At 42.3% G+C, this 24,993-nt stretch overlaps 2 protein-coding genes across 12 annotated transcripts in view; one reads left to right on the top strand and one right to left on the bottom strand.

The window, feature by feature from the left end:
* The window catches only part of STARD3NL (STARD3 N-terminal like), a 51,615-nt gene extending 36,960 nt beyond the window's left edge, over positions 1–14,655 (bottom strand). For 8 of the 9 annotated variants that reach the window (XR_001794042.4, XR_016223061.1, XM_008261656.5 and 5 more), the window contains exon 1: positions 14,438–14,577. The gene's annotated coding sequence lies outside the window, so the exon portion shown is untranslated. Of the gene's footprint in view, positions 1–14,437 lie in introns of all 9 variants that reach the window. The other variant, XM_002713765.6, reaches the window with a different exon arrangement.
* Positions 14,622–24,993, top strand: part of SFRP4 (secreted frizzled related protein 4) — a 181,022-nt gene continuing 170,650 nt past the window's right edge. For 2 of the 3 annotated variants that reach the window (XM_089316119.1, XM_089316118.1), the window contains exons 1-2: positions 14,622–14,760; positions 23,419–23,502. The gene's annotated coding sequence lies outside the window, so the exon portion shown is untranslated. The remainder of the gene's footprint in view (positions 14,761–23,418; positions 23,503–24,993) is intronic. The other variant, XM_089316120.1, reaches the window with a different exon arrangement.

The raw sequence follows: 24,993 nt of genomic DNA, 5'->3' as shown, positions 1-24,993 counted from the left end.
CACTGGTACCTGTGTTTCAACTTTGCTTCTTTCTGTTCACCACCTTTGTCTAAAAATCAAGACAGGCCAATTCTTTGGCAGTATTCACACAGAGTATTATTTCCATGGCTTTAATCTGAGTGTTTACTGCCTAGGCCTCATGTTTTCCAGTGGTGTTTACATTCATTTGTGATATAATTAATGTTTGGATTCCGTCCTGGTAAGTCAGCAAGTCAGCTCACTCTTTGCTGCTTTGTATTCTGCCCTCTACCCACTCAAGGCTGCTTATTAAAGCTCTGTCATTTTCTGTAGCTTTACCTCATCAGTGATGTTTGTTAAAGTCGGCAGAAGAAAATGACTGTTTTTACATAAACAGAATTTAACTTTTTGGCAATCTCTTTAAGACTCAGATTTATTTAAAAGTTAACAGCAAGAGAAAAATGAAAGGCACAAAAAATGTTTATGTTATAGGGTTACTTAAAGTCATTCCTCTGAAAAATACTAATTCATCTCTGAAACCCAACAACAGCAACAACCAAACAACTTCATTTCTAAGCTATCTACCTCCTACAGCAAATTAAAATGCTAGTGAACTTTTATTTGGTATGTTTTATAATTTAGGAGACAAATCTAAAATGGATATTAATAAGCTGAATCTGGATGCATTTAAGAATTTCACTTGGCCAGCGCCGCAGCTCACTAGGCTAATCCTCTGCCTTGCGGCGCCGGCACACCGGGTTCTAGTCCTGGTCGGGGCGCTGGATTCTGTCCCGGTTGCCCCTCTTCCAGGCCAGCTCTCTGCTGTGGCCAGGGAGTGCAGTGGAGGATGGCCCAAGTATTTGGGCCCTGCACCCCATGGGAGACCAGGATAAGTACCTGGCTCCTGCCATCAGATCAGCGCGGTGCGCCAGCCACGGCGGCCATTGGAGGGTGAACCAACGGCAAAGGAAGACCTTTCTCTCTGTCTCTCTCTCTCACTGTCCACTCTGCCTGTCAAAAAATTAAAAAGAAAAAAAGAATTACACTTGGGGCTGGTGCTGTGGTGTAAAGCCACCAACTGAGGCACTGACACCCCATATGGTATCATTTCAAGTCCCAGCTTCTCCACTTCTGATCCCAGTTCCTTGTTATTGTGCCTGGGAAGGCAGCAGAAAATGGCTCAAATGGCCCCTGCACCCACATGGGATTTCTAGAAGAAGCTCCTGGTTCTTGGCTTTGGATCGGCCCAGCTCCAGCCGCCGCAGCCATTTGCAGAGCAAACCAGTGGATGGAAGATTCTCTCTCTCTCTCTCTGTAATTCTGCCTTCCAAATAAAAAAAATAGATCTTTAAAAAAGAACTGCACTTGATTGTGGCTGAAAATTCAGAGTTTGCCAATAACATACCATATCCACTTTATTTACTTCTCAAATAGTGTCTGAGTAACAACCTGTGTTAGGTCCTCCTGAGCATTGGGGAAAAACTGAAAAACTCTGCTCCCCTCTGAGAGTTTACCTTCTGCAGGAACAGAATGGAAGACCAACAAACAGGGCTGAGGGCACTGTCATTTTAAGCTAAGTGGTAAGGTTGATCTTACTGGGAAGGTCACATCTGAGCCAAGACTAGGGGAGATGAGGGAGAAATATCCAGCAAGTATCAGAAGAAAGAGCAGTGAGGGCAGAGGGAAAAGCAGGGAAAAAGCCTGCGGCAGGATGGAGCTGGCCCTGCAGCAGTGTGACCAGCTTAGCAAGGGAGGAACTAGGTGCATGTGAAAGGCATCAGGAGATGACAGAGAGGTTAACAAGAGGCAGGCCCTGGGAATCTATAGCCGACAGGCAGACACTGGACATTTTTCAATAGAAGAGAAGCAAGCACAATTAGCTTAAGCTTTAAGAGGCTCTGACTGCTCTGGTTTGAGAAACAAGGAAGCGGAAAGACCCAGTAAGAGACTGTAGTAGTGATTCAGGAGAGAATCCACAGACTGACTTTGTGCACCAGGGTGAGGGCCCTGGAGGTGGTGAGAACTAGCTGGTTCTAAATACAGAGCCAAAGGCATTTGGTGACAGGCTGGACAAGAGGAATGTCAGAAAACCAGGACTAACAGAGGAACTGGAAGGATGAGGTTGCTAGGGACTGAAATGGGAAGGATGAGAGAACCAGCTTTGAGGGAGAATCTCAATTCATTTTGGACACACATAATCCAAGTAGAGATACAGCAAGCAGGTGGACAAGAATCAGGAGTTCAGAGGAGAGGTCTTAGCTAGATATAAACGTGAGAATCAACAGTATGTAGATAGAACATAGAGCCATGAGATGTATTAGTAACAGAAATTAGACTGTTCTCTCTTCATGTCATAGAAGGTGAGGGGAAAAAAAAAAATTATGAGACAGGCCCTATGTAAGGACCCTGAGAGTTTTCACTTGAGTACAAGGTAAGTGTTCAACACTGACAAAACATACCACCACATAGACAGTTGGAAGAACTCAAAAGGTACTACAAGAGTTCTCCTGTTCTCAGCAGGACTTAACTGGTCAAGATAGAAGATTATGTAAATGCAAGTGGGTGACTGGAAAACAATCAAGTGTATGCTCTAAACAACAACCACTCCACTGGGAATGATGCTGGGTTCAGGGGACAAAGAGCAAGGCAGAGAGGAGAGATGTTTACCAGGGTGCACCTGCTCTTCCTTAGACTACAGGCTGGCCAGATGGCAGAAAGCCACGGTGGTGGCCAAAGTCATCTTGGGTGGACCTTAAACAAGCTGGCCCTTCAGCCCTGCAGGGTAAACAACTTGGTGGCCAGCTATTGCCTCAGCATGGGCCATGTCAGAAGGTGGCATGTTAGGGTTCCATCTCCCCCCTGGGTCTCTCTCCATATGGGCACTGAAGAAGATGAATATTCTCTTGTCTCCATAACTACATCCTTCCAGTTTCTACTATCTCCCTCCTGGTGGGTCTCTTCGCTGCTCAAATAGAGTTTGCAGCTGCCCAACCTACCTCTTAGCTTCAGGTCAAACTCCTGCCCTCAAATATTTTCTCCACAGCTCACCTGGAACTCCTTTATCTTAATCTTACAGATCACAGACACTACTGACAACCCCATTTGCCTTCATGTACAAATGAGGTCATTCCTCCAAGTTCAAAAGCTTGCTGATTTTTTGTTTGCTCACTGCCTGGCTCCCTATCATTTTCCAGGATTTTCCCTCATTCCCATAGAACTAAATCTACTCTTCACTTTCCAGAACAGCACAGTAGTGCTGTCATAAAATACCTGAAGGCTGGCGTGGAATTATAATTTTTGTGTCAGTTTTGATTCATTAATTCTGTCAACCATTAGCAAAAAGGCATTCAGAAGAGTACCTAACTGTACTTACAAAGGAACTTCAAAACATTTGTAGAAAATAGAATTGAAAGGTTTTGTTTTTTTGCAGGGGGCATGAAAAATAATGTCAAAACCACAGCATATACCAGGCCTTCAAAAAGTTTGTGGAAAATGCGTAATATGAAAAAATTTTTTGACCAAGATAAATTTCTTTTAATTTCATTTTTCATAAACTTTTTGAAGTAATCTCATATAAATCCATGAATATTTAACACTTCCTCTTAGATATTGACAAGGTGTTGACAACCTAAGAAATACTGGACTTGGCAGTCATATTACTATCTAGATAGGCAAAGGTCCCTCAATTAAAGGCTTTAAAATATTTTCCAATACAGATGAGGCTATGTCCACACCACATAATGCCACTTCGTTAGTACTTACTGCAAACAATTTTCAAATAATTGCTGTCACCTTGCTCAGAGCACTGAAGATCTGAACATTAATAGCATCCAGTGAAGCGAGCTCACTACTCCCTGAGGAATCATAGGAAGGTGACTGAAAGCACACATTTCTTTTGGAAACTGTCCTCCCTCCCAAAAACTAGAACTAAGAATGTATTTACACACTGTTCAACAGGCCTCCCAGACTTTTCTATACAGAGACAACAATGCTGCATTCCAAGTGTCTGGCAGGTGAGTAGTCAGCAAAACCAACAGCTATTCAGAGGCAACCACTCAAGACCCTGAAAGATGGAAGACAAGAGCTCCTGTATGTATCACTCCATTTGACAGAGTCATCTTCTGCTCACTGCCACTGGTGGACACAGCACACTAAAAGCAAGGCTAGACAACATCAGCCACCCCTGGAGTTACTTGAGACCAACTTCCTGTTTCACAACCTACAGCAGGTAAATGAAAGGGCATGTTGGTCACATCTCTATCTAGGAATATCTGCCAAGTGGCAGAAGTGACCTATCTCACCTTCCATAATGTGGCAATACAAGGAAGGCATACAGGTCCAAAAGGAAATTAATAATCTCTACCACAGAATTGAAGCCATCTAAGCTTTAGTGCACGGGACAAACAGGGAAAGTCAATCCCAAACTCTTGATGCTTAAGACTTTACAAGATACCTGTACCCTTTCTTTGTTTTTATCAAACTTCGAAGGCAGCCAAAAAGGAGACCAGCCCTTCGAGAGATCAACATCAGATATAATCTTCAGGATCACCTTTATTAGCCTACCCTGTGCTTCAGAAAATGGAATCACACAAAGACCACTAACTATAAGATTCAACGTAACCACAAGCTGACACAAGCAGCAAAGTGTGCTTTACAGCCCAACAAGGAGAACAGGTTCAGAGACAGGTTACAGAGGCAGAGAATCTCACAAAAGTAGTAAGATCTTAAGCTCACAAAATTTTCAATAAAGCTTTGAAATTAGCATACCTCCTCCCAAAACTTGCTCTCAAGTAGTTTAACCAGAGGGAAGAGTAAGTAATTATAAAATCATAAGACTGACTTAACAACAACAGGAGTCACTGTGCACTGTGCACTTGCTCCTCATGTAGGATCTCTGTCCTTAATGTGCTGTACATTGAGATTTAATGCTATAACTAGTACTCAAACAGTATTTTTCACTTTGTGTTTCTATGTGGGTGCAAACAGTTGAAATCTTTACTTAATGTATACTAAACTGATCTTCTGTATGTAAAGAAAATTGAAAATGAATCTTGGTATGAATGGAAGGGGAGAGAGAGTGGGAGGGGGGAGGGTTGCGGGTGAGAGGGAAGTCGCGGCGGGGGGGAGGCAATGTAATCCATAGGCTGTACTTGGAAATCTATATTCATTAAATAAAACTTAAAAAAAAAAAAGACTGACTTAAAAATACAGACATCGCCGGCGCCGCGGCTCACTAGGCTAATCCTCCGCCTAGCAGCGCCGGCACACCGGGTTCTAGTCCCGGTCGGGGCGCCGGATTCTGTCCCAGCTGCCCCTCTTCCAGGCCAGCTCTCTGCTGTGGCCAGGGAGTGCAGTGGAGGATGGCCCAAGTGCTTGGGCCCTGCACCCCATGGGAGACCAGGAAAAGCACCTGGCTCCTGGCTCCTGCCATCGGATCAGCGCGGTGCGTCGGCCGCAGCGCGCTGGCCGCGGCGGCCATTGGAGGATGAACCAACGGCAAAGGAAGACCTTTCTCTCCGTCTCTCTCTCTCACTGTCCACTCTGCCTGTCAAAAAAATAAAAAATAAATAAATAAATAAAAATACAGACATCGATATACACTTGTTCACTGTGTCTTTAAATGTTTAAAAACTGTTTAAAGAATAACCAAAATAATCAGAAAGCTCTTGCTTACAATTTTTTTTTTAAGAAAATGTGTTAATTTTGATTTTGCTGCTGGCTCCATCTTCTGAACACTCCTAATTGGTGACCAACCCAAGCCTGTCATTCTCTCATGGGTCTCCTACACTGTTTTTCTAATCTATTTCTCTCACACACAACTCCAACACTTCAGTCTTGCTCATCTCCCAAACATTCATCCCTCTAACTCAAAACACCACTTCTCTTTCCCATTGCTCCAACTGTGCTTACCATTTTTAGTTCCCCGTACAGGAGGAACAGTTCCCTTTATAGCCAGGCCTTTCCTGTAAGTCTCTCTCCCTGCAGTGCCTTTTCCTCCAATCCACAAACTACTAACAACAACAACAACAACAATCATCGTTCAAGGAAGGTTAAGGAACATTTCTCAATGAAACTTCCTCCGATCTCCAACATATACCACATATTCCATGTATCTTCCTTTATGAGTATCTCTAATCTTTCATATATTCTGCATATTGCTTAGATGTCTCTCTCAAGAGTATACTAGAAGCCTCTAGAAAACATGTCTGTATTCTGAGCACTTATGTGTTAGGCATTTGCTTGTTAAATTCATCAATTATAAATAGCATTGTATAAAAATATGAAGTCTAGGTTCTTGCCAGCTAAAGTTAAACAAGTTTACATCTACATCTGAAGTTTCAGTATATTAAATAAGCCAGGAATATGTAATCTCCAGTTACTATGAAAAGCAATGGGATTAATAAAAATGTTCCAATCCTCCCAAATCTACTAGATCGGTCATCTCTCTTTCCAATGCATTTTGAATGGTGCTTAGAGAAGCCATTCAAATGACATACTACAAAAACTGACACAAATATACAGAAAAGTAGAAGAAAATCATAGGATTCATAGGAGTGGGAGCACATGCCAAACATGCTGGATGCTGTGGGGGAAAACAAGGTGGAAAGGCATGGTCTCTATCCTCAAGTATCCTTTCATAAAGGAGGTAAAGCAGTTACACAAGTAAACAGAAAACAAAGTCTAAGGTAGTTATAACACAAACGAGACTGAAATTCAGGGTTCTGTGCCCAGAAAAGGATTCATGAGAAAAAGCTGCCCAGAGAAGAAAAGAAGACTTTGAAAGAAATGAAAAATTCATATATTCCAAGAATGCGGTAGACTGGAATAAACAAAAAAGCAAATGCCCATGTCTCGAATAGTGGGTCCCCTGACAGTCTGAGGAGAAAGGCCTCATGGGAGGGAGCCACAGGAGGCAAGGCTGAGGCAAGGCTGGAACCAGGTGTGGCAACAGATCACAGAATACTGGGAAAAGTCAGCCCCAGTGTGAGGGTGTCTTTCCACAAAGGCCACACACCTCCACCGAGGAGTGAGCGTCCTGGGAACAAGGAAAACACTCCAGAGGCCAACAAGATTTCACTGCTAAGAACTAGGCAGGCAGGCTCATCCTCCAAACAGAGTTAAACACCAGACTCAGTGCTCAATGGCTGTCAACACAGTGAAGGATGCATGTGGTTCCTTCCTCCTGGATACAGTCCCTCAATCCTAAAATTTCTGTTTTCCCAATGTCCTGTGAAATATCTAACCCTGGAGGAACGGACTTCTTGGTGAAATATTCATAAACAATGCTTTCCAAAGTTATGAAAAGTATGTAAGCTTCAGTCTGCACTAAGCAGTCACGCATTAAAGTTTCCATGTGCCAGAGTCTTTTCTAATAGCCCGGGCCATCCTCATCCCCACAGCCTTCAGTGAAGGAAACCCTCTGCCCTCCACAGAGAATCTGCCTCATTCCCCCTTCAAAGTCTGGGCTCCCTTGCCTAAACTGTTGCACGGGTACAGCATGCAAGCAAACAGAATGTACACTGATGGCCTGGGACCAAGTCTTGTTCTCATACAGTGATGGTGTTTTTATGTTGGCTTGAATGATGTTTTTAAAATTTATTTGACAGGTAGAGTTACAGACAGTGAGAGAGAGAGACAAAGGGAAAGGTCTTCCTTCCGCTGGTTCACTCCTCAAATGGCCGCTATGGCCGGCGCTGCGTCTATCCAAAGCCGGGAGCCCGGTGTTTCTTCCTGGTCTCCCATGCAGGTGCAGGGGCCCAAGCACCTGGGCCATCCTCCACTGCCTTCCTGGGCCACAGCAGAGAGCTGGACTGGAAGAGGAGCAACCAGGACTAGAACCTGGTGCCTATATGGGATGCCAATGCCACAGGCGGAGGATGAACCAAGTGAGCCATGGCACTGGCTCCTTGAATGATGTTTTTTTAAAGACCAATATCATTAATATCAAAAGATAAGAATTTTCCACAGAAATAAACTACAGATGTCTGGCTTCCAGGGAGAACTAGATCGGTCATCTCTCTTTCCAATGCATTTTGAATGGTGTTTGGAGCAATTCTGGCCCCACTTCCCAGTGGACCCTTCTGCCACCCTCACTTACTTCCAGCCCTGGTGGGGACTTCCACTCCTGGCTCACTGGGTGTCTGGATTTGAACAGCTGGTAGCCAGTCAGAGCCAACGGTGCTGGGTGAGCGTCACCAGGAGCACTGCCTTGGTACATACCCAGTACCATGGCTTACGAGTTGTGCAACCTTGGACAAGTCACTTAACCTCTCCGCATCTGAGAGCTTGTGTAAACAGCGACAAAAATACTACACCTTACCTTAGAGGGCTGCTGCGAGGAATAAGTTAGCTGACATATAACAGGGGTTCTCAATGGGGTAGTAGAGGTGGGAGGGCGATTCTGCTCACCCCAGTCCCAGGTCATGTGGCAAAGTCTGGAGACATTAGAAGGAATCACACCTAGAGGGCCTGCCGCTGGCACCTTGTGGGTAGAGATCAGAAACACTGACAAACACCCTACAATGGATAGGACAGCCTCCTCAACGTGGACTCACCCAGCCCAGAATGTCAGGAGTGCTGGGGATGAGAAATGCCAACACAAAGCAGTAGAACAGCTCCTGGCAGAGGGAGGAAGCACTCTGCAGGCAGAAGTCACCATCAGTAACAGTAACAGCAACAGCAAGTGCTGGTGGCTGCTCCCACGCCGGCTGGAGAAATGTCCCATACTCAAAAGCCGTGGTGTTTCCTCTGATGAATTTAGCATCCCACACATATAGAAACACGTCCCTGAAGCTCCCTAGTTCTACATCATTAATTCAGTAAGCGGTTACTTCAGAACAGTAGTTGTCAGAATATATTTTCCCGAAACAAAAAGCAGTCAGAATATATCTTGGTGAGCAATGATGTGCGATACTTTGAGAGTGTCCTGGGAAACGCGGCATGGGAACCTGTGATTGCTGCAATTTAAAGGTGCTAGGCTGAAGGCCTCCCAACTCCAGGTTTAACATATCGAATGGAAGTAAAAAGAAAGGTTTTCAACTAGAGAGCTGACGAAACCCTATACCACCCCCAGTGTGGACCTGAAAGATCCTCCAGTAGGGAGGCTTGTGACCTAGCAGTTACGGTGCCAGTCAGGAGGCCAGTGTCTATCATTGTACTTGGATTTGATAACCAACCCAGCTGCTGGTCCTGAATCCAGCTTTCTAGTGATGCACACCCTGGGATGCCTCAGTAACTGGGGTTGTGCCATACACATGGGAGAGCATGACTGAATTCTTGGTTCCAGATTTCAGTCTACCCCAGCCCCAGCCATTGCAGGCATTTGAGGAGTAAAACAGTGGACTAGAGGGTGTTTGCTTTCTTTCTCTCCCTCTCAGTGAACCAGTGAATTGGAGGACATTTTCTCTCTCTCTCTCTCTCTCTCTCTCTCTCTTTTTCTGCCTCTAAAATAAATGAATACAAATTACAAAAAAAGATCATCCAAGTTTAAATAGCTCAGAGCCAAGGATCCTTGCTGGGAGTTCAGGCTTTGATCTTGACTCACAGCAAGAGGTATCTTCCAAATTGAGGCCAACTCAAGAGCAAAGCAGGGAAAACAGTTAGAAAAGCCCAACCTGTGCTGATACATTGCTTAAGGGGCTGCCAGGAATTCTGACACGGGGCCTCAGAACCACTGATGGCCTACGCGGATGCCCTGCTGCCAGCAGCCGGCACTGGTCAGTCATCTATGACCAGTACTGCAAGTAACAACAGGTCCTCAAGTTCATCTCTCGGGGCCTCACTGTTCTCATCTACAAGGATACCCGAAAGTCATGGTAAAACAGAATTAAGAGATACCTTGAAATCCACGCATACTTTTTTCATGATGTTAATCTTCTGTGAACATTTTGAAAATCCCTCTTAAAATATTCCAAAGTAGACAATGCTGTTACTATTTTCTGGTACCATAAACACAGAGAACATTTATTTTGTTTGTGACAGTGTGTCTTCAACAATTACTGCCCAAAGGTTTGAGTGTGTCTGTAGGGACGCTTTGATAATTGTGGAAGTCAGACCCTTAACTGAAACAGGAAAGAGCTTCTGTTGAATCAAAGCCAAGAAAATCCTAACAGTGCTTCTCTCAAAGTGAGGTAGTAAAAATGTAAATAAAACTAGAGGGCTCTACAATCCACAGCAAACTCTGCCTGTACGATACAAATTGTTAAGTCTTTTAAGCTCAAGCTAACATTTATTTGAACACCTGCATACAGAAGGGGTCTTCAAAAAGTTTATGGAGAACGTGAGCTATGAAAAATTATGCATGGTGGTGGCTGTTTAGCCCAGTGGTTAAGACACTGGTTAAGATGTCCTGTCCCAGGGACTGTGGCATAGTAGGTTAAGCTGCTGCCTGTGATGCTGTATGGGTGCCAGTTCCTGTCCCAGCTATTTCACTTCCAATCCAGCACTCTGCTAATGCACCTGGGAAAGCAAAGGAAGATGGCCCAAGTGTTTGGGCCCCTGCCACCCACATAGAAGACCCAGATGAAGTTCCTGGTTTCTGGCTTCAGCCTGGCTCAGTCCTGGCTACAGTAGCCATTTGGGGAGTGAACAAGGGATGGAAGATTTCTCTGCGTATGTGTCTATCTAGAACTCTGCCTTTCAAATACATAAATAGATAATTTTTTTAAAAATGCCATGTCCGACATCAGTGTGCCTGGGTTGAAACCCAGCCTGTTCCTGACTCCAGCTTCCTGCTAATGCAGACCTGGGCAGTAGAGGTGATGGTTCAAGGTATTGGATTCTACACATGGAGACCTGGGTTGAATTCCTGGCTCCCACTTTTGGCCCAGCTCAGTCCAGTCCCAGTTGTTGTGGGGGCATTTATGGAGTAAACTAGTAGGTGGGAACTCTTTCTATCTATTGTCCCTCAAATAATTTTTTTTAATTTAAAAACTATGCATGGATTTTTAAAAAAATCTTTTTTTGCACCAAATAATAGTATATTACCAAAGATAGCAAGATTGGTAAGCCATTTCTCAGAGAAAGATACCGAAGTGTCATAAAAAAAGAAGGCCTCCATTAAAGAGGCAGAGGAAAGGTTTCATTGAGAAAGCAGCATGGGGTAGGCATGTGAGTGGACAGGGACAGGCAGACCTTTGGCCGGAGCTGTGCACCCAGAGGGCATTCCAGGCAGAACACAAGTCACGGCTCTGAAGCTGGAAAGCTCAAGGCGGGAGTGGGAAGCCCAGGTTGGGGCAGGAAGGATTTCACAACAGAAGGATAACACTGTAATTCAGGGCCAAATTCTGTTGGGCTGGAACTTCAGACCATGGACATCTACTGCAGGAACAAAGGTCAAGACCAGAGATCCTCAGTCAAGACATTCCATTTCTCTAAGAGCAAAAGCTCCCTGTCGCCTGAATTTGAATATCTTCTAACATTTTTTAAAAAAGGAGGATATTAATTTTATCAATATCATTCTAACTTGACTAATAAAAAAGTCTCCATTAATTTTCTAGAGAGTCAAAAGGTCATCCAGAAACTAAATTAAACCATTTATGCAAATTAGTTAGCTACTATTAGTCTACAATATTCCAATCCTAATTACTGAAATAAGCAAACCTCAGAAACAGATTAGGAGTATTTAAAAAAACTTAGGACATAATAAACCATTTATCAAGCATATGCCTATAAACAGATTTCTACATATTTTTTAATATAACATATTGCTAAGAAAGAGAAGTTAAATCACTGAGCTGACCCAATAACTTCCTCAATTATAGGAAAAAGTTTATGTGCGAACAGAAACTCTGAGCCAGCAAGCTCTACACTATATTCTCTCACAATGCATAGGGCTAAAGCTAGGAAAACAGTAACAACTTTAAATTCCCTGTCCAGTTATTTCTGAAATTAAAATATTTTTTTAAAAAAGTTATTTTGAAGCCATAGCCTTCTTCCTAACAGAAATCAATGGTTCAAATGGAGAGTTCAATATTACTCATTCAGAAAGGGGAAGGGAAATAAGCAAAGGATTATTTTAGCCTCAGAGAAGTACTGTCACAACTTTTAAAAACTATTTTTATGACTTTATGGATGATAAGTTCAAGATGCTGAAATACGATATTTTTACAAATATACAGAAACCCCTTGTTATGGTCTTTCATGAAGGAAATATTGCAGAAAAGACACTAGGCTGAAAATCAGCAGGGTGAGAACCTGGCGCCAGTTTGGCCACTGGCTATACTGTTTTCAAAAATCACTGAGCATCTCTGTGCCTTCAGAGCCCCACTCTAAACTGAGAGGGCTGAATCGCATGATCTCTAAAACGCCTCACCATGAAATGTCATCTCAGATAATAGAAGTCTGTGGCTGCTGTTACACAGTCATGAAAACAGGGAGGTGGGAGACGATGAATAAGGCTTTGGACTAAAGCTAAAGAGAGTTCAAGGCCATGCTCCACTGATACTAGTTGAGTAGCCTTAAGTGCAAATTTCTTTATTATTGAAAAGCCTTAATAATTGCCTTTGCAAGATATCAGAAGGATTGGGATGTATGTAAAGTACCGGGCACACTGTACACACTCGATAAATGTAGACTTGATGTTTCTGATTGGTAACACGAGTCCTAATAGAAAATCATAATCCGCTGAATGTGGTTCTATAAAACTCGACGAAGAGCAGGAACTGTCAGTGCTTTCCAATTGGAAAGCGGGCAAAGATAATACTGGAGAGGGTTCATGGTTTGCAGCAGGGAGGAGAAGAGCAGGCAGTTGGAGATACGCAGAGGTTTTGAGTTGCACATAACAACAACGAAAGGAAAAACCAGCATGGGGCACAGTGCTGAAGGAGGGTAGACTTTTTTTTTCAGTGTGAGGACCCCTGGAGTTACTGCAATGATTTTATAACCAAAATAAAATCAAGCAGAAGCTGTCAGAGAGTGTGGGTGCAAATCATCCTCAGCCTGTCTAGAGTGCCCAGCTGAGATACAGACCGCGTGTTCCTGCCAACTCCTCACTGTCGCCTGCTGCCACCATCCCCCATACCACTGTCCCCTCCGTGCACTCTGCTGCCACCACACTGGCTTCCTTCACCTTGCCACACGCCAAGCTCACAATACCTTTAGTTCCCCTGACTGTTCCATCTGCTTAGAAACTCCCAGTAGATCTTGCCCATCTACCCAAAGCATCACCCACTCTGGAAAGCCTTCATGACTGCGGTATCTAAACTTCCCCCACACCCCAGTCACACTCAGGCTACTCATCCCGTAATATCTTCTCCAGCATTTATTACTATCTACAGCCATTTTTGGGTTTACATCTTCATTGTATTTCCTCCAAAATGTCAGTTCTTAGAGGGCAGGGACTGTCTCTAAATTTAATACTCAGCATTCAACATCTAAAACGACACATGGCACTCATTAGATAACACAGCCACTGAATAAATCCAAATGATAATAATCGCCATCCCTCCCAGAAAAGAGGGAACGCTCCACAAAGGTGGTTTTAATTTCATTTCTTTAATGCAGCTTTATGCAGTGCAATTAGGTCGTAATGAGGAGTTTGAGATAGCAAGGTTTTAAAGAAAAGGGATTCTTCATAACAATACAAGTTATTATACACCCATGCATATTTACCTGCACCTTGTACCGTACCCATTTTTACTTTGTAAGCATTAATATCCACTGTCTTACTACTGGAATCCACACGTACCGCGAGACATCATAAATCCTTTTGTTTTGCCTGATCCTGCTTCCAGAAAGAGGTGTAAGGGTAGATGGCATACAGAGGATAATACTACGAGGAAAACTGATATAACACTGGGCTAATTCCAGCTTTTCAGAGGCGAGCCCTGCTACTCCGTTACCCTGCTACACTGAGGCACACCATCACTGAGCCAACTGATGGATTCAGTGACTCCATCCGCGAAACAAGACAATGACGCGAACAACTGCCATATTAGAGGAGGCTAAGAGAAGTTCCACAATGTGAACTCGTTTATCTAAAACAGAACGAAAAAAATCCCTTCCTAATCCTCAACCGAAAGTAACCACTCTTCTGAGATTTCACATGCGTGGGCAAAGCAGTGAACTGAAACCGGGCCAGAACGTTCCTGACTCACTCTAATTTTTATTTGGTTTTGTTTTTTGAAGAACAGGAGAAGCCCACGACCGGCTGTGTCCGCAGAACCTAAGCACCTGCCCCCTCCCCGGTCACCGTTCTGGGTCTCCGGAGGGCCCACGGGGGGGACTCCTCGGGGTCCTGCAGGTACCCCGAATGCCTGCCCGGGCCTGGGAGCCGGGGGCTGGGCGTTCTGCAACTTCACGTTCGCATCCGTGGTAAGCTGTGCCTGCCCTGCCCCTCCTCCTCCCGCGGAGCCTCCGCGCCGGGCTCAGCAAAGACCGCGCACCCGGACAGCGACCTCGGCCCGCCGGGCTCTGGGGAGCCCCGGCCACGTCACCGGATCTCGGAGACTCAGTCCGCCAACCTGTCAAATAGGCCTACCTCATCTGGCGGGTCCGGGCCGGCCGCCCCAGCCTGGCCCAGGGACTGAGGTTCCGCGGTCGCGCCGCCGGGGCCCTCGCGGGCGGAGGGGCGGGGCTCGGCGGGGCGGGACCCGGGACCGAGCCCAGCGAGCGACGCGCACGCCGCCGCCGCCGCCAGCCGCCCCGGGGCCTCCCCGAGTACCTGCCGCTGACGTCAGCACGCTGACGTCGGCGCACAGAGTCCGCATCTCGCTCGAGGGACCGAAGACCTGGCTTAGGCGGGCGTGCGCCCTAGAGAACTCAGCATATTCGTCAGCTCCTCTGTCAGTCATCTCGTGACCAGTAAGCGACGCGGGAAGGAGGGAGAGGGAGGGCTGAACGGGGGACAGCCATGGCTGGGAGGGTGGGAGTCTGTGGCTTTGAGACCGCGGCTGGGGGCTCTTTCCCGCAGTCTGCACCGCGTCGTTTTGGTAAGCGTCGGCTGCCTGACGTAGGCGAGTCTTCCGGTTTCCTCAGGCCGGCTTGGGGGAGATGCCGGCTCCGGCTCCCGGAAGATAATCGCGGGAGTGCATCTCGGGGCCTCGGGGCACCTCTGAGCTCCCGGGGGTGACGTAAGCCGTTCTGTTTCCTCGCCGGGGCTCGGCTCGGGCGTCGCCTGCTCAGAGCTCGCCGTGCCCCATTCGCCTTGCCCCGTCCTGGCCCAGCATGGGGTCGGCCGTAGTAGCCCCCAGTTACCTTTGTTCTCTCAGGACGTTGGGCTTCTTTTAATTGCTGTTTCAGTTAACATCTACGTAAGCTTATTTTCAATAGATGCCACAGTTACATCATTCAAATTTTTAAAGGTACAGAGAGGGACAAACGATGAAAATTGTTTCTGTTCCAGTTATCTATGCAAACACGATGTTTTTTGGGGGGCGATGTTCTTCCAAAATCATTGTTACTATTAATTTAATTTAATTTTTTATAAATTTATTTTTTAAAATAATTATTTTATTTATTTGAAAGACTGAGTTATAGAGGGTTAGAGCCAGAGAGAGAGAGAGAGAAGTCTTCCATTCCGCTGGTTCAGTCCCCAAAGGACTACAACGGCTGGAGCTGTGGCGATCCAAAGCCAGAAGCCAGGAGCTTCTTCCAGGTCTCCCACGTGGATGCAGGGGCCCAAGCACTTGGGCCATCTTCTACTGCTTTCCCAGGCCATAGCAGAGAGCTGGATTGGAAGTGGAACAGCCAGGACTCAAACCGGCGCCCATATAGGATGCCGGCACTGCAGGCTGAGGCTTTAACCAGCTGCGGCACTGTGCTGGCGCCTTTACTATTAATTTTAAATCACGCAAGTAAAATAATGAAAAAAAAAAACCCACAAACATTACAAGTTAGGCTAATATCCTTTTAAGGCACTAATTGCAAAACCCAATCTTTAGATGATGGTTCCTAGTTTCCTGTGCATTTGCATGTGTAGATTCTATTTGTTATCTTACACTCAGCATTGAAATATTTCAAGAACTCTAAATCAACCTCTTTTAGAATACAGTGTGGTAGTCCACAGAATGTGTGTGTGTGTGTTATATAATATATAGTTTGTTTTTTCTTTGATTTATTTAGTTTACTTTTGTTTCTAAGTGTTCAAAGAGATCTCTCTCAAACACCTGCAGAATGGAAGCTATTAGAGCAGAGACATCATAACTTAGTACTGAAGAAGCACTCCACATCAGAATGGAAATGCAAGCATGGGAGAGTAGTATAGAATTATTTACTTATTAGGGGTGTGTCACTTCAGGGACAATGAAAAGAAGTGGAAACAGAGAATTCAGAGACCACACAAAGCAAGTCTTCACAAATCTATGGAAAAAACAATCTACTTTTAAAAATCTGAAGAAGAAAAAGTCTAGGACTAGATGTCTTGATTGGTGAATTCTATCAGGCATTTAAAGAATCAATACTAATTCTTTTCAAGCTCTTCCAAATAAATCAAGAGGAGGGAACATTTTATAATTAGTTCTGAGATTGGTGTCATCCTAATACCAAAGCCAAAAACTTCAAATTGTAAGATCTACGGACCAATATCCTTAATGAATATAAATTCAAAACCATCAGTAAAATATCAGCAATTTGCCTCCAGTGACTTATTAAAGGATTATACACTATGACCAAGCAGGAACTATTCCAGCATTGAGAGCATGATTTAAGAAAATCTATCCATATAGTTCACCATAAAAAATGGAGCGAAAGAGAAAACACACATACACATGATTATCTCAAATGACACAGGTTAAAAAAAATTCAAAATAGAATACCTGGTGACTTCCGGGGGCTTCGCCAGGGAGGAAGGCATGTGTGTATGTGTGTGTCATGGGCACTGACGTCTGGACTCTGCACTGCCTCTGGAGGGGCTGGGGGACCCCTTGTAACATTTCTGTGTGGATTTCCTGGAAGCCACTGCCACGGGAGGGTGTTCGGAATGAATTTCAGGAGCTCGTGAGTTGGCATAATGAATGAACCACCTCTGTTTCTGTGTGAGTTCTTGCTCTTTTTCCAGAATCTGAAGCCAGAATGTGTCACAAGAGCCCCTCTCCTGATGTCGGGTGGGCTGGTGTGCATCTCCTCCCGACGCGGGAGAGCGGCGGGTGTATTTTTATGAATGTGGGGTTGGGGGCTGAGCACTTCCTCTTGTGACTTGTGATTTTCAGAACGAGTGCTACCTTACTCTGTAATCGCGATAACTTTGAAACTGTACATGGCTGGAAATCTGCCAGCCATGGCCACCCCAATTCTGATTGTACCTCTCTTCCCAGCCTTGAGTCTGTTCTGTGCTTGTCTGGGGGGTGAGGCAGCTGGCTCTGACCTTCGCAGGGCACACCCTCCACTTCTCTTCCCCGTGACAAACCACTGCATTCCGCTGTTTCAGTTTAAAATAAAAGGAAACATATTTAAACAAATAGAATACTTGGGGCAGGTGTTTAGCCTAATAGTTAAGATGCTACTTGGGATGACCACATCCCACATTTAAATACCTGGACTGTATTCTCAGCTCTGGCTCCTGCTTCCAGCTTTCTGCCCATGTGGACCCTGGAAAGCAGTGGCAGTGGCTCCAGTAACTGGACTCCTGCCACCCTGGATTGAGTTCCTGACTCCCAGCTTCATCCTCAGAGCTGTTGCAGCCATTTGAAGAGTGAACCAGTAGGAAGACACATGTGCATGGGTGCTGTTTCTCTTCCTCTTAAATAAATGAATAATTTTAAAAAGACGACATTCTTTTTGGAATAAAAGGAAATTTCATAGACCCACAACAGCATAATCAGCAGTGAAATATGAGGATAAACATTGGACTTCAGGGTTAAGCCTCTGCTAAGGACTCCTGCATTCTGTAGCAGAGCACCTGTATTTGAGTCCTGGCTCCACTTACAGTTCCAGCTCCCTACTAATGCACATGCTAGGAGGCAGCAGCCATCTTTGTGGGAGACCTGGGTTGAAAGCTCAGCTCCTAGCTTCAACTTGTCCCAGCCCTTACTGTTGCAGGTTTGGAGAGTGAGCCAGCAGATTGGTTGATCTCTTTCTGTCACTCTGCTTTTCAGTGAATAAAAAAATAAAAGACACACACACACACAAAAAAAAACACAGTTAAATAAAAAGCTTTTCTTCTAAGATCAGGAACAAACAAGGATGCTCCCTTTCACCACTGCTCTTCAACATGGGCTGGTATTTCTACTCAGAACAATTAGGCAGAAAAACAAACAACAAAATACATAGAAATGGGAAAGAAAGAATTAAGACTATATTCAAGGATGCCATGATGCTATATATATAAACTCCCAAATATGTCTTAAAAAAAAAAAAAAGAAGGCTAGAGCTATTAATGAATTTTTAGCAAAGTTGCTACTGGAGATCAACACACAAAACTCAGTTATATTTCTTTGCACAATCTGAGACACATTGAACAATCTAAAAAGAAAATTACAAAACAAATGGTATTTTACAATTGCAAAAATTGTAATAAAATACTTAGGAAGTAAAATACTTACATACCCCCCCCCAAAAAAAAAAAAAAAAAAAAAAACATTGCTGATGTAACTTAAGAAGACCTAAATAAAAGGAATGACATCCCATGTTTTTGGATTTGGAGTCTTATAATTATGATAGAAAAATAGCTGAAGCCATTATTAAATTAAATAAGCAGGAACTCACTGATCTGAGGCTGTCTTCATATTTTGGGTTCCCATGCACTAAACTGCAACCTTAGGATGTAAACATATTGAAGCCTAACTTGGGAGTCCAGCTTATTTTTAATATTTACTTCATTTATTTGAAAGGCAAACATAGGGGAAGAGAGTGAGAGAGATAGAGATAGCGATACAGATACAGATATAGATAGAAACAGCCAGAGCTTGGAGTATCAAAGCTGGAACAGTGAATTTTGTTTATAGAATCAATAAAATATCAAAATCTTGAAACTCTTTAATGAAATGAGAAAACTTGATCCTCAAAATTCGCATAGAATTGTTATGAGGCCCAATACCTAAAAGAACATTGATAAAGAAGAAAAAAAATTACACCTCATGATCTTAAAATTTACAACAAAACTAGAGCAATCAAAGGAACATGGTGCTGGTATAAAGCTACCTATAGATCAGTGGATTAGAATGTAGGGTCTAGAAATAAGCACATTGAACTATGTACATTTATTTCCACAAAGTAGCAGGTGGGAATAAGGATAATTTCTACAACAAATGATACTAAGACAATTGCATATACACAAGCAAAAGGATGAAATAGACTCCTGTCTCATTCCATGTACAAAAACTAACCCAAAATATGTTCATAGCCTAAGAGCTAAAAAATAGAATTCTTAAAACATGAGGTCAAATCTTGATCCCCTGAATTTGTCAGTGAGTTCTTAGATATTCAACAAAATCACATACAACAGTGAAAATAAATGTTGAAATCATCAAAATTAAAAATTTCTGCATCAGAGAACATTGTCAAGAAAGTGAAAGTACAACTTACAAAATGGGAGAACATTTTTTGAGAAAATATTTCTAAATCATGTATGTCATAAAGGTCTGATAATCAGAAGACAGTTCCTACAACTTAATAGCAAGAAGAACCCAATTAAATCATAGACAAAGAACTTGAATACATTTCATCAAAGAATCTATACAAATGACTAATAAGACCAAAAGATGCTCAAAATCATTAGACATTAGGACAAAATCAAAATCACAATGAAGGACCATTTCATACCAACTATTACAGAAAAGAGAGAAGGAGAGGAAGACAGGGAGGGAGAGGAAAAGGGAAGGGGGCGGGGAGAGAGTAAAGAAAGGAAAATAACAGGTGTTGGTGAAGATGCAGAGAAATTGGAACCCTTGTCCATTGCCAATGGGAATGTAAAGTTGGGCAGCCACTGTGGAGAATGGTTTGGTTATTCCTCAAAAGTTAACCATAGGTTGTACACATTGTGGCACACTGGGTTATGCCACCACTTAGGGCACCTACATCCCACCTGGTTTAAGTCCTGGCTGTTCTATGCTTCTGATCCAACTCCTGCTAATGCACCTGGGAACTCAACTACTTGGGTTTCTGCCACCCACAGGAGAGACCCAGAAGGAGTTCCTGGATCCTGGCTCCATCCTGAACTAGTTCTAGCTGTTGTGGGAGTGAACCAGTGATGGAAGATCTTTTTTCTGTCTCTGCCTCTCTCCTTGTCACTCTGCCTTTAAAATAAACAAAAATTTTTAAGTCAAACATATAATTAAAAAAAAAAAACATATAATTACCACATAACTCATTTCCACTCCTAGGTTATACCCAAAAGAATTGAAAATAGATATTCAAATAAGTATATCTATATATATAGTCATAGCAATACCATGCACAATAGCTAAAAGGTGGAGACATCCCAAATATCCATCAACAGATGAATGCACAAACAAAATTTTTCAATATTAATGCAATGACTCTCCCCACCAAAGAAAAGTGTTTAGAAGAAGTTTCTTCTCACCAAACTTCCGTGGAATTAAGGTATGGGGAAAACATATAACTATAGTAAATATGAATGAAATATCCAAATTATATGAAACATTCACAATGTATCCTTTAGCTATGTTAGTGTAAAAATTGAAATTACTAGGGAAATTTCTACCATGATAAACCCAAATAACCTTCTGCTCCTCTTTCCATTTTAGACTAGCCATTCCTTTTTCATGCCCTAGAAGTGGTGTTAAGAAATAGATATAGAGTGATGATGCAATGTGCATACCATTTTACAGTTTTATAATGATCATGAGAGTACATAAGTCCACAGATATATGAGGAGAATTGAAGTCTTACAAAAGATATATTTATAATGGAAACCAGTAGTACACAGAGTGGGATGAACAGGAAAAGATGTACATATAAGCTATTGAAGAGGTGGAATTTACAAAGTGCTGATAGATTATTAACTTTATTTGGAAAGATAAATGTGGGAAAGAGTGATTGGAGAATTTTGCACTAACTCAAATCAAGAATTCAGCAGGAAAGGTAGAATCAGCAGGGGTGAACCTATAAACTCATTTTGTACAGTTTGTGTTTGAGGTAGGTGTGATTCATCTCATGTGTGCATCTAAAAGGTAATCAGGATGATAAAACTGGAGAGTTCAGGAGAGACATCATCATTTTCATGAGTTTAAATGATGCTACTCAGGCAGAAGGTACACAATGAGAACGGAAGAATGTAGAATGCCAGGGAATATCATTATGTAAAGAGTAGTTAGAAGCTGCAGAGAACAAAAGGAAGCATAGACACCATGAACTATGGTTGTCCCTATAATGAAAAGAGGGATTTACACCTTTTTTCCACCAACAGTTTTCTTGCATTACCTCTGCTATTTATTAATTTGCAACTAAATAAGTCTGAGAGTTTGTCTAGAAGAATAAGCTTTTTAGTAATCTAGTAATTAAAATTTCACTAGTGCACATTACAATTTAGTTCTCATAAGATTATGGTTTTATATAAATTTTAAAAAGTTCGAAGCTGGAGTGGTGATTTCAATTTTAAAAGGAAAAAAATGCACCCATCTGATCCTGGATGAGCATTCATTAGTGGATGACTGTTGGGTAGCAGAGTATCTATACTATCCAAAGAGGTACGAGTCTGATCCAGGTAGATTTTGAATGCTACTCATTCCTTATAGTGAATGGAATGTAAATTCCAGTAGAAGTTATCAAAAAGGCAACTTCAACTGTAGCAATGTAACTGTCATAAATGGAAAAGACAAAGAGAAATACAATTTATGAGACCAGAGCTAATGTTAGAACTTCATAAAACTTTGCCAACCCAAATCATCAGTGAATTTGGTCATTTCCATCCTGTCTCTCTTTACTTGAGGGATTTGGTTGCATTTTGGTGAAGCTATTTAGCTCACTGTGGTCTCTCATGTAACACAGGACCACAACTCCAATGAGAATCCTCTCCTGCTCCACTGAGTGAGTCAAGACAGCCAGGAAGGAGGCATCCTTCTGCCACTGTGACTCACCATGCATGAGACTGAGCTGGTGACCCGGGTAGGGAGCCACTGCATCTCTCTTACATGTGGACGCAGTGTCAGCCAAGGCTGGTTAAACCACCAATTCCACACGTCAAATGAGGCCTCCACCTTGCAAAGTTGCCAAGAAGTCATGCAGAGGTCATTGGTCTATGCTTCCCAGCTATGTGTGTAAAGTTTGAACACAATGTTTTTGTTGGCAGGCAGAAGGTCCTAAAGATTATAGTGGTAACGTGTGAGGAAGGGTCAAAACAATGGCAGAATATCCAGGAAAGCAATGTTTATCATTGTCCTGAATTATTTTCAAAGAAAGTTATCCATGTTGCTAGTTTGACTTATCTGGGGTTTTCTTAGACTTTTTGTAAGCATTTATAACTTGATATCTTTTCTGTGTTAAAAAAAAGGAATTCAAGTAAAACCATTGTTAGTAATTCTTAACTTTTGGCAGCATTGTGTTGATATGAAAGTTTTCCTGTAAAATTATGCTCTCCATAAAGTTGCTTTTAACCAAAGGAAAATAATACAGTCTGACAACTCTATAATACTCAGTGTTTGTTTTGGGTGAACTCATTCAATATTAGCAAGAAATGATAAAAGTTATTGAAATATCTTTGTTTAAAATATTAGTCTGCTTAGAATCTTAGGGAAAAGGAGATTGTCTCTCTTGCCCTCCCTCCTTCCCTATCTCCCTCCTCTTTTTGCTACAGATAAAAGAAAAAAATCTTGAAAATACAGTTCTTACACCTTGTCCATTATCAGTGCATGTTTCTAATAATTTCAAAATTTTTTCTTTTAGATTCACTAATATCTGGTTATAATGAAGTGGATGCTATTTAGGCAGACTCATTACTGATATGAAATAAATCTACATAATATGTTAATTTCAGCCTTTCACTTTAAAATTAACACATCACTTATGTAAGCAGTATATATATCACATGCTCCTTGTAAATAAATCAATAATATATTCAATTATATATATAATAAACAATATATCTGTAAATAAAGGTAAAATCTCTTTTTTAATCCTTTCACAAAGAGAACTACTGCTCAAGCATTCTGTGTAGAACATTTCCAACTTTTTCTTTGTATTAACATTATATACATTAACATCTGAAACTGGTACACTGAACAAGTAAAACGTATTGAATATACCTTGAAAAGATATTTTTGCTTCCTATAAGTGTCTTGAAACATGCTGAGTAGGAAATGTTTTTCTTGGCCAGTGGATTAAAACTGGGCATATTCATGTACTCTTCTCATTCCTGTTCTGCTGTTAAGTTGTAAACTACAGTCCTGTAAGAGAAATTAGAAAGCCTGATGTTAATAGTAATCAGCACTTGAAATTCCTCTTAAAGGGAAACCATCTCCCTTCTTTTGACTGGGTCCATTATAAATAGATAACTTGGGAAAGCATAAAAAAAAGTGCCCTTTGTTTCTTCCCACTTTCTAACTAACCTCCTTCCTTACTCCCTAGCAGGAATTTCTAACGCTATTGAGTTTGGAGCTGGAGGCGTGGAGAATGGAGAAGAAACGGAGGTGATGTGGCATTAGGAGACAGGTAGGAATGATGTTAACTTTAATGTAATATTAGGGATGTCTCTGTGATGTCTGGCTGAGATTTTTTTTAAAGATTTTTATTTATTTATTTGAGAGGTAGAATTGCAGACAGTGAGAGGGAGAGACAGGGAGAAAGGTCCTCCCTCTATTGGTCCACTCCCCAGATGGCCACAACGGCCATAGCTGCGCCAATCCAAAGCCAGGAGCTAGATGCCTCCTCCCGATTTCCCATGGGAGTGCAGGAGCTCAAGCACTTGGGCCATCCTCCACTGCTTTCCCAGACCATAGCAGAGAGCTGGATCGAAAGAGGGGCAGCCGGGACTAGAACCAGTGCCCATATGGGATGTGGGCACCGCAGGTGGAGGATTAACCCACTGTGCCACAGTGCTGGCCCCTGAGGTGTTTTGTTTTAATGTGATTTTAAAAATCTGCATAATATAAAATGTACCATGTTAACCATTTTTGTAATATAGTTTAGTAGTGTTAATTGAATTCACATTATTGTGCAACTGACCACTATACATTTTCATCTTGAAACTGGAGCTCTATACTCATTTAATGATTCCCACTTCCCCTTACTTCCTAGTTCCTAGAAATGACCATTCTATTTTCTGTTTCTAGGAGTTTTACTACTATATACACCTTATATAAATGGAGTCATACAATTATTTGTCTGTTTGTGGTTGTGTTATTTGGCTTAGCATAATGTTCTCAAGGTTAATCCATATTGTATCATATAATAGAATTTTTTCACTTTTAGGACTGAAATATGTATATATACTACATATACATATATCCCATATATACTACAGATACATATATGTGTGTATATAAGTCTACTTGTATCACATATATATTTATATGCCACATTTTATTTACCTGTTCATCCTTTGATGGATATCAGAGGTTTATTTCTCTTTCTTGGCTATTGTGAGTAATGTTTCAATAAGCATGAGTATACAGATATTCCTTAAAATTCCACTGCTTTTGTACGTATACCTATCAGTGGGATGAGTGGATCATAGGGTAAATCTATTTGTAGTATTTTAAAGAAACCTGCATACTCTTACCCATAGTAACTTTACAGTTCCCACCAACAGTGCACAACAGTTCCAATTTTCCACATCCCAATAATGTTTATTATTTTACCTTTTTTTTGTTTGTTTTGTAATAACTCATTGTGGTTTTGATTTGCATTTCTAGTTTTGTGTCCTGGTTTTGTACCTTACAACTTCGCTGGATTAGTTTTTTTATTTCTTTTTTTTATTTTATTTTATTTATTATTTATTTTTTGGACAGGCAGAGTGGACAGTGAGAGAGAGAGAAAGGTCTTCTTTTTGCCGTTGGTTCACCCTCCAATGGCCACTGTGGCCGGCGCGCTATGGCTGGCGCACCGTGCTGATCCGAAGCCAGGAGCCAAATGCTTCTCCTGGTCTCCCATGGGGTGCAGGACCCAAGGACTTGGGCCATCCTCTACTGCACTCCTGGGTCA

The sequence above is a fragment of the Oryctolagus cuniculus genome, chromosome 16 (genome assembly GCF_051225735.1).
Source record: "Oryctolagus cuniculus isolate XC-2025 breed Fujian yellow rabbit chromosome 16, ASM5122573v1, whole genome shotgun sequence".
Classification (NCBI taxonomy): domain Eukaryota; kingdom Metazoa; phylum Chordata; class Mammalia; order Lagomorpha; family Leporidae; genus Oryctolagus; species Oryctolagus cuniculus.
Note: the sequence above shows the minus strand (reverse complement) of the source record. Positions and strands in the feature narration are given on the sequence as shown.